This window comes from Onychomys torridus, chromosome 2 (genome assembly GCF_903995425.1).
Source record: "Onychomys torridus chromosome 2, mOncTor1.1, whole genome shotgun sequence".
NCBI lineage: Eukaryota > Metazoa > Chordata > Mammalia > Rodentia > Cricetidae > Onychomys > Onychomys torridus.
This window is the reverse complement of record NC_050444.1, coordinates 1,224,547-1,235,106: the sequence shown is the minus strand read 5'-3', so window position 1 is coordinate 1,235,106 and position 10,560 is coordinate 1,224,547. Positions and strand designations below refer to the sequence as shown.

The 10,560-nt window shown below is 40.4% G+C and overlaps 1 protein-coding gene across 1 annotated transcript in view; it reads left to right on the top strand.

The window, feature by feature from the left end:
- The window catches only part of Pcmtd1 (protein-L-isoaspartate (D-aspartate) O-methyltransferase domain containing 1), a 95,073-nt gene that overhangs the window by 78,284 nt on the left and 6,229 nt on the right, over nt 1-10,560 (top strand). The window lies entirely within an intron of this gene.

Below are 10,560 nucleotides of genomic sequence, written 5' to 3'. Positions count from 1 at the left end.
GTGCCTCTCTCTTAAACTTTCATTGTTTTGCTATTCCAAGGGGGCTTGTGGGGCCAAGTAAGGAGGCAATGCTTTTCAACAAAAGGAGACATTTAAAATTATATGTGTATGCTGGGCTTGTAGTCAGGTGGTCAGGTATCTGCAGCGAGTCCCTACCCACTGAGCCATGTAGCCTGTTGCAAAGTAACTTCTAAGTGACATAGATGTATTGAAAACATGTAGGTGGGTATCCATCTTTGGATATCTAACTTGCTTTGACTCTTACTATCCTTGAAAGTATAGAATTTTTGTTAAGTGTAAAATACTGGAATATGAAATGTAAGCAGGGCTAGAGAGATGGCTCAGAGGTTTAAGAGGACTGGCTGTTCTTCCTGAGGTTCCTAGTTCAATTCTCAGCAACTACTTGGTAGCCCACAACCATCTATAATAAGATCTGATGCCTTCTCCTGGTATACAGGTAGAATACTGTATACATAGTAAATAAACCTTTAAAAAAAGAAAAGAAAGTGGCTAGACAGTGGTGGCCCCAGTACTCGGGAGGCAGAGGCAGGTGAATCTCTTGAGTTCGAGGCCAGCCTGGTCTACAGAGGGAATTCCAGGACATGCTCCAAAGCTGTGCTCCAAAGCTATACAGAGAAAGCCTGTCTCGAAAAAATAAATAAATAAAAATAAAGTGTAAGCAAATTATGAGAAATTGAATTCAGTGTATGTGTAGGTACATGTGTTAGTATTTAAGCAGCGGTAGGAACACGTCCCGAACACGACAAGACCACAAAAGAGTTTTATTAAAGAGGATAGAGGTGACAGGCCTGTGTGAAACACACGTGGGTGAGGAGATAAGGGGGGAGAGAGAGAGAGACTCATGCAAGATGGCACTGGCTTTTTAAAGGTTGGGCTGCTCATGCGTACAGGAACTCCTGTGGGTACTCCACACATGCGCATAGATTACAGGGATGCGCGTGCGCTTTATGCAACCACGTAAAGCCACATAGTCCTGGTCCCGCGAGATGTCTGACCCAGAGATGGCTATTCTGAACCGGAAATAGTTAGGCGGTCTGCCGGGCAAGCCTAACCGTGTGGACATGTAATTATCTATCAACATGTATGTATGATCAGTTCTGTCCTGCTGTAAGTTATACCGCCTTTCAGTTTTTTCATTCTCTGGGATGGCTCTTTCTGCTTATACAGCCTTTCCTCTGGTGTTCTTTCACCACGTACTTTTATTAGTATACTCATACATAATTTTTCTTCACATGTGCTGGAATCATACCCTACACATTACCTTTCTGAGATATGCTGTATATCCTTAAGTTCAGAGCTCATTTATTTTGCAATGACAGTTCTTCTTCATGAAATTCTGTTGTGCATATCTTCTGGCTGTATTTTTCTGAGGGATACAACTAAGAGCAGAATTGTTTTGTTTTTGAGTCAGCATCTTACTGTGTGTATCCCTGGCTGTCCTGGAGCTTGTATGTAAGCCAGGCTGGCCTAAAACTGTAAGCAATGTCTGATGAACTTGACATGACCATTACCATCCTGAAGCAGAGTTGTTCGGGTGGGAGGACTACAGAAGACCTTGGAGTCACAGTGATAAGATAAACAGGACATTTCAGCTAAGCAGCTTTCAGAAATTTTGAGGTCCAGCCTCTTTAATTTCCTTCTCAGGGGCCCTAAAGAGACACTACTAATGGCACAAATGATTTATGGAAAAAGAATAAATACATGGAGCTGTTTGGTCCAACTGGTTTATTCATCTGGCACCATAAATCTGCCTGTCCTCTTGGGAACCAGTCTGAATCTCCCCAAAACAGCAACACTCTGATTACAATACAATACAAGACTTGCAAGGTCCCCACTAGAAGCTTCCTGGCCAATTTCATTTGAAACCCATAGTGGGAGTGAATAGAGGTTGAATCAGGTAAGGGTTGGAATAAATCCGAAAAGGAATTTATGTGCTAGAAATATATTCTTATAAGTGGTTAGGTGAAAACATTACGAGTCTATTATAAATGTGCTCAAACTACAATCTTACAGGTGGTTGTGTAAAGAAATCTGTAAGTCACTAAAATAAAACTGCCTCTATTTTCCTATGGCACAGTTTTTCTGATAAGGTGAGGGAGGAGTACTAGCAAATTGATACCTAGTCAATTTGCATCACAGCTTTGCTCTTGGGCTGTAAGAGGAGGGGAGTTCTGAGCTTGATTTGCACAAGAAGCAAAGCTATGCACCTAGGAGCCAGGCTGTCTCCAAAAGGATGTTATTCAGGGGCTTCAGGCGCCTAGCAGGTGGTCTGGCCAGCTATTCTGTTCATGGCTTGTCCTTGGATGCTTTGTTTGGAACTGGTCATGCCTTTGGATGTTAGCTAAAGGGGATGTTTACAGAAGGCAGATATCCAATTCAAATACTATAAAGGGAGCAGGGAGCCTGGAGGCAGAAAGCCTCTTCTACATGACCTTATCCAAATACTTTGTGTGTATGCCCAAGGAATGGCCCATTCACGCTTGGCCCATAACAAGCAGCAGGACTACATGGCAGAAAAATGGGAAGAAAACCCTTACCTGAGTTACTGGACCCTCCTCCAATTGTGATTTTTGGGGCCAACAGAATATATAGCTGTGAGTGAGATTACTTCCCTAATAGATTTCTTTCTTAGTGTGTTTATTATCCAGCATATGGAGGGCTACTAATTTTTGCATGTTAATTTTAAAGATAAGCACTTTAATTTTAATGATAGGCACTGCTGAAAGTGTTTATCATTTCTATGAGTTTTCTGGTGGAGTCTTTAGGCTATCCTGTGTATATTCAGAAATATATGTATACTAATATCTGTAGGTAGGGATACGTTGACTTTTTACTTTGCTATTATATCTTTTATTCACTTCTCTTACTGCGCTACCTGAGACTTTCAGTGCTATATTGAGTAAGAGTTCAAAGAGTAGACATCCTTGAATTCATGATCTTAGTGGGAATGTAGAGCTCTCCCCATAAAGGTGATGTGGCTGGCTGTAGGTTTGCCATATAAGCCTTTGATATACAGAGATATGGTCCTCTTCTGAATTTCTTCAGGACTTTTAACATAAAGGTATGTTAAATTTTGTCAAAAGCCTTTTTACATGTATCAAGATCATGTAGTTTCTGTTGTTGAGCCCAATTATGTAATTTCTACCATTGATTTATGTTTATTGACCCATCCCTGTACCTCTAGAATAAAGCCAACTTGATTGTGGTGAGTTGTTTTTTTTTTGTTTTTGTTTTTATGTATTTTTTATTTTTTAAAGCAGTACACATTTTATTTATTTATTATGTATACAGCATGCATGACTGCAGCCAGAAGAGGGCACCAGATCTCATTACAGATGGTTGTGAGCCACCATGTGGTGCTGGAAATTGAACTCAGGACCTCTGGAAGAGCAGTCAGTGCTCTTAACCTCCGAGCCATCTCTCCAGCTCCCTTTTTATGTATTCTTGAATTTGATTTTTAAGTATTGTGTTGAGAATTTTTGTGTCAGTTAAGGAGACTAGTCTTTTGTTGTTGTTGTGTCTTTAATTTGGTTTTGTTATCAGGACATTTTAAAAGCTTAGTAATATTCCCCCCTTTTCTATTTTATGCAACAGTTTGAGATGCATTGGTGTGTTTGTTTTTCTTTGATGGTCTGGAAAAATTCATCAGTAAACCCATCAGAGACAGGTCTTTTTTTTTTTTTATTTGAGAGATTTTTTAATTACTACTTTAGTCTCACAGCCTGCTATAGACATATGTAAATTGTTTATCTCATCTTGGTTTAGTTTTGGTAGAGCATATGCATCTTAAAAATGCATCCATTTCTTTTAGATATCCTAGTTTAGTGAAATGAACTTTTTAGACAAGACCTAATGATTTTCTGAATGTCATTCATATCTGTTGTAATAGCATGTCATGTCCAGAAGATAGCTGTTCATAGCACTTGTTTTAATAACGTTCCAATTACTGTGACAAGACACCATGACGAATGCAACTTTTTATTGGAGCTTCTGTTGGTTAAATCGGCACTGCTAGTGGCTGGCCACCGCACATGATGGCCATGCCGGTGGAGGAGCATGCTGGAGGAAAGTCACGAGTCATAGTTACCTTTTTAGAGCTTTATTGAGAGAGAGAGGGAGGGGGGAGAGAAAGAGAGAGACAGAGAGGAAGAGAGACAGAGAGACCATGTGGAGGGCAGAAAGAGAGAAGTGGGGACACAGAGGGCCCACCCGCTTTTTAGGCTGGCCTGTGCCCCAGATGATGATGTAATTAAGGACAAAACCCTTACATCCCAGACTTTTACTTATTATATAAAAAAAAAAAAAAAAACAGGTAGATGGGAATAGGGGTGTCATTCCTCTCAAAAACTGCTTCCAGCTGATTTTTTTGGGCATCGGTTGGCTCTTGGGGGAATGAAGAAGGGGAATATTCTGAGGTAGACAGGTATTGTGGGGTACTGTCTGCCATCCGTTTGTTCTGGAGACATGTATCCCTCTTGGCTGTGGCTGGGAACCTTCTGTCTGACAAGATGCTGATGACATAGAAAAAAGCTTAGAGAGAAAACAATCATTTTATGTTGGTAGATCTAGCCTGTCCAGATGGATTTTTAAACATGTTAAGCTTTATCAGAGACAGATTATTTTAAAGCATCTCATAGTAATAGTTGTTTACATTAGCATCCTTTTGAAGCGCCTAGATACTTTTGGGTTTGGGGATGTAAATACCTTTTAGCTGTTACAATTTCTTACTTGATGATCTTTGGACTCTGGGTCTGTGGTGGTCCTGTATCATTGGCTGAACAGTGACTTAGAACAGGGACCTGGGAAGAGAAAAGCTTGTGGTACATGAGAATTTATTTTTTTGAATTAGGAACAAGGCAAAGATCATGTCCCTGTCTGTATGCACATGAGAAACACAAGCAGTAACTTTGAAGTGAGACAATGAGCTCTTATCTTAGTTGGAAATCTTTTTCATTAAGTAACTCTGAAAGTGCAATTAAATCTGGTGAGGTAAGTAAGGCTATCCTCTGTACCTGACAATAGAGAGGAGAAGTGACATCCTAAAACTCCCAGGACTGAGTCAGTGGCTCTGGTGTCCAGAAGGAAAGAAACGGATCACTTCCCTGCTGCGTTCGGGGTTCACTGCCATGTCTGTAGCTAAACTTAGGTTTGTTGGAGGTCTTAGCTTGGTGTACTCATGTGTCTTGGTGCCAGGGGGCAGTCACCTGACTGGTTGTCTTTCTAGGTGGCACTTTTAACAAGGCTATTGATGGCCTGGCAGGGCATTCGCTAGCCCGTGGCTTTTGTTTACTTAAAGCATGGACCTGACAGCTTTCAGGGGGCAGCGAGTGCCAGCACTTGGCAATTTTGTTTTCTGGCTTTTATCTCTTCCCTGGCACACCTTACATGCCACAGATGACTCTTTTGCCTGTGGGGTCAGGAGCCTTGCTCTCCAGGTGCTTAAGCCTTAGTTGGGAAGGTCTGGGGAGCAAGAGACGGATTTTACTCTGTGTTCTGAATTTCTTTTTCCTGATGATTGGTGGCTTAAGGATAGGTTTTGGAAGGTCTGCTGGTAGGCAGACTGTAAACTGATCTTTTTGGAAGACTTGTCTGAGGTTATAGGCTGATTTTTTTTGGCTTAGGAGCCATCCTGACTACTGTAAACTTATTTGTTTGGATCTCAGCCTCTTTCAGACCCATCTGTGTCTCTCAAGGCAGTTTGAGAATGAGTGGGTGGAGTTAAGGTGAGTTAGGGCAAGAGTCTTAGAAGCCGCCCAAGCCTGCCCATTTGAGCCTGCCCACTGCCGGCAGAAGTCAGACAGAAAAGTTTGCACATGGCAGACACAGAAGTGGAGAGGGCGAAGGGTTTAGAGCTTTAGCAGAAAGCCTGGAGATAAAGTAACTCTTATTTGCCCGTTCGCTGGCAGAAGTTCCCATGACTCTGTTATGCGGCCAGATTTACTGGTACCCGCCCCATCCTCCAATGTAAGTGGGTGGTATCTGCCCCTTTGTCCCATGGCTGTAGCCAAGAGAAAAATAAAAAATGAAAAATAAAAAATTAAAATAACAAACTGGGGTCAGACTTCAACTTGGGCATCCCTGAGAGTGGAGTAAGATCTAAGAATCAGCTCAAGTCTGCCATCCTCTTCATCAAGGATGGGAGAGCTGCAACTGTGCTGCCGTTGGTCCACCCGGTAAATACGAGACAACATTTTTCTCCTAACCAGGAGCAAAACTGCCTGCCATTGCCAGCACAGCCTGAGGACAACTCCTGGGGTGTCCAGCGCAAAGAATATAGCTCAGACTTGCGAAAACAACAGACTCACTGTGAAGGATCATGGTGGTAGTTGTATAGGGGTCCGGCGGAGGCGAGGTACGTGCTCAAAGTCTTGAGGTCTTGCTAGAGGGGGGAGAAGGCAGCAAGTGGCAGCAGTCAGCAGGTCCTCGGTGTATATCAGAGTTACAGCACCAAATGTTGGTTAAATCAGCGCTGCTGGTGGCTGGCCACCACACGCGATGGCCATGCCAGGGGAGGAGCATGCTGGAGGAAAGTAACAAGTCATTGTTACCTTTTTAGAGCTCTATTGAGAGAGATAAGGAGAGAGGGAGAGAGATAGAGAGACAGAGACAGAGACTGCATGAAGGGCAGAAAGAGAGAAGGGGGCACAGAGAGTTCACCTGCTTTTTAGGCTGTCCCATGTCCCATGATGATGATGTAATTAAGGACAAAACCCTTACAGCTTCACAGTTCCAGAGGGTGAGCCTGTGACCTCCATGGTGGGAAGCATGGCAGCATACAGACAGGCATGGCACACTAGCAGTAGATGAGAGCTTATATCTGATCTACAATCATGAGAGCTAACTGGGAATAATGTAGTTGATGGAAACCTCAAATCCTACCCCTAGTGACACTTGTAATCCTTCCTAAACAGTTCTGCCACCTGGGAACCAAGCATTTAAATATGGGAGCCATTCTCATCCAAACTACCACATTTCTTCCCACACTCCAGGTCTTAATTATTTCTGCCCCATTTTTATTGATGTTTCTTGTACCTTGGAGGAGATGATATAGATGACCAATTTAGGGCTGAGCAATTAACAGTCTCTTATTCTCAGCAATTTCCACTGCAAGCACAAGATCCTCTGACCAAGGCTAAGAATAGTACATACAGATTTAGGAGGCAGTTTGACAACATGTTGATTTACAAAGACAATAGTAGGTTGCCACCTAAGGCCTCTGATATCCCTAGCTTTGGGCTTTTGATTAGGTTTATAGTAGCAGAGATGAATTTTCTCCTGTGAAGCATGTCTCAAATACAACTAGAACACTTTATTTCTATTTAACAGCCATGTCACTATTACACCAATAGAAACACTTACCTGGGAGAATGAGCTTTTAGCTTGTAGGGCTCACAGCTGGTATGGAAGTATTGATTATTATTGTCTCCTATAGAACAACTTCTTGCTCTAGCCTTCAGAGAGGAAGTTTTCCAGTTAGTTCCAGCTTGATTTATCTATGGCCTGCATCCAAAGTGTGGGGTTTTCTTCAGCAATTGGGTCTTACCTGGTGAGTTTTAGGGGCTTGGCTAAGAGCAGTGGTAAGAGACTGTGTTTTTTGGAGGTTTCTGTGACCAAAAGTTCTTGTAGGGATAGCAACACCTGACTTTGGGATTTCCATTTAATCACATGTAGTAGATTTGCATATGGCTTTTACATGAATATTTAGTTTGGGTTAATTACCCCCTCAACTTCACTGTCCACCACAGCTCCATTTAAACACCTTTAATCCCAGTACCTTCAGTCCCCCAAGTTACCTATCAAATGTGTTCTACTGTTTGCCTTCCCTTGAAAGCACTTCCCCAAGGTTCCTTTCTAGCCCCCTATCCTTCAAGGCACTCCAAGTTAAACATTCATATATTAAAATTTGAAGTTAGGACCAGCATATGAGAAAGAGGCTTGTGGTGTCTTTATGGCTTCAAGTTACCTCACTAAGTATATTTTCCAGTTCCACTCATTTTTTTTTGAGAATGGCATAATTTATCTTTATTTTTTTTTCCCTCCATAACAGTATCTCACTAAGTAGTATCTCAGTATTCAACTCTGACTGGCTTGGAACTTGCTATGTAGTTTAGATTGGTCTTGAACTCATAGATATCCACCAGCCTCTGCCTCCTGAGTTCTGGGATTAAACTCATGTATCAGCACATCCAGCTGATATTTTAGAAATATTTTAAATCTTAAGTGTATGCATTCCTTCCTTAGAATTGCCTTAGAAGATCTTCAGGTGAATCTGCTTTCCTAATGTGTGTTCTGTCTAGGTGGCTGATGATCCAGTTGAATTTTTTTTTTTTTTACTTTATTATTTAAAAACAAAACTAAACAAGCAAAACCTTGGAAATAATTAAAAGCAGCACACACCAAAATTCACCAGACTCAAATACTATATATACAACTTAATAAATTTATATACAACTAGATTTGGCATTCAAAATGTAATCTGTGAATCTTCACATTAGATTTACTCACTTTATCTATTGTGAGGTCCAAAGGAAACTCCAGTTTCCCAAACTCCAAAAGGCAGTCTAAATATCCAGAAATGAGCTCCACTGGGACTATAGGAACATTTGTAGAGGTTAGGTAAAAGCCATTATTCCTCAGAAACTTGTGAAGCCAGCTTCCCTCTGCCTAAAGGATGCATTTTCCTAGCTGTACTAACCTGCTGGGTATTTAAGATAATGCAGATGGCCCCAAATTAACTATTTTCTTTTTTACTGTCAAGGACAATTGAGAGTCTGGTCCTGGTTTAATTTTAGAGACTTAGAAGGAGGAGACCCACAGCTCCTTTATTCTTTCCTTCAGCAGTTGTGCCAATAATTTCACCAATATTGGATATCTGAATGTTTATAGCAGAAAGAAAGAATCTATTGGTACCAATCTACACAGGGTAAAATCTCACTGTCAATCTCTCTATCAATCAAGAATAGTTGTGGTTTCAACTCAATTATAAACCAAGCTGTCTTTGGAGATGGAATTGGCTTACTCCTTCTCTAAACCCAAGCATATTGATAAAAGAAAAGGTTGAGGGATTCTTCAGTCCCATATCAGAAGAGCCCTCTGATGTGAGACAGAAGGAAACCAATAATAAGGGACCATTATCTTCAAGATTCTAATTCTCTCCATGCTTACTCTTGATTTCTTGGAGCCTTTCTTACATGTCATGTCATTTTTAAATCCAAACCTTCCATTCTGATAAAAAATAAGTTTTTCCAATAGCAATCTCTGAAGTCTCCAGAAGGAAGATGGGGCCCCAACAACAACAACTCTACCCAATCCAGAATGATGCCATGGTAATCTTCATCATACTACACTTCTTGCCAGAATTTCAGACAATCTTACCCATTACTCTGAGACTTGCTGCAGAATCTACAGTTAGTCTAACTGAGATTTATCTATCTGAGTTTTATCACAGTACCCAACAGAGATACCATTGCCCCTTAAACAGCAGGAAGCAATTCTAAGAAAACAACACCCCTTCTCCCTAAGGTTTCATATTTCTCAGGGTTATGGATGATGTATTATAGGGTTGGGGGTGGAAGAAACTATTAAACTCAGTATTCTCCTTAAGGAAAGAAAATATGTCTCAAAAAAAGGGAAAAGAAGGAATGAAATGGATAGGTATAAGATATTATGGTAGACTATTGTATACACTAGTAAAGAAATTTAGTAAAATAGCAGCCTTGGATAATTTGCACTGTTATGAATTCTTATATGTTGATACAAATATAAACTTTTTATATTCCTATTTAAGATAATTTGTATATTGTTACAAATACAGAACTATATTTGTTATAATGTACACATATTTTTACTCTTATTTGAAATATTTGTACATTGATACTAATGTAAATGTGTATCTGTCATACTGTATATATGTTCTACTTCTGTTTAAGATATTCAGTATACTGATATATATTTAGGATTATTATCATATTCCATATTGCACTATAAATTCCTACCTTTGTTAAAGATATTTTGTGTATTGTCACAATTTTAAAGTCATTGTCCTTTTACTGTACATTTGTTTACAGACTGTTTGCCTTGTTTACATGAAGCCTTAGTCCTTAGGTTGTTTAGGTAGATAAGACATAGATTTATAGTCACCTATGTGTGTCATCTCTATAGTTATGTTAGTTAGGTTATCCAGATTTATAGATACATAGGCCAGATGGACAGGTAATCTTCAAACACTTCATGGACCTAGAGAATATAGCATTTAAATAACTTAGAATTCTGTTGATGTGAGACATAATTGCTTCTGGCAGCACCAATTTGATCCCGAGAGAATGTTGGGCTTCTAAGACATTTCCATTTGGAATTTTGTCTGCTTGGCACAAAATGGCCTACTGGGCAAAGAACTGACCTTTCCTCAACTGCTGACAGTATGAATGCTGTCCTTTCTGGATAAGTGGGACACCAGGAAAATGACCACTATACTCTGCCAAGACAGAGTAAGATGGTCTTTCAGAATTCCTGCTTCTGAAAATGGTCTGTCAGATACTC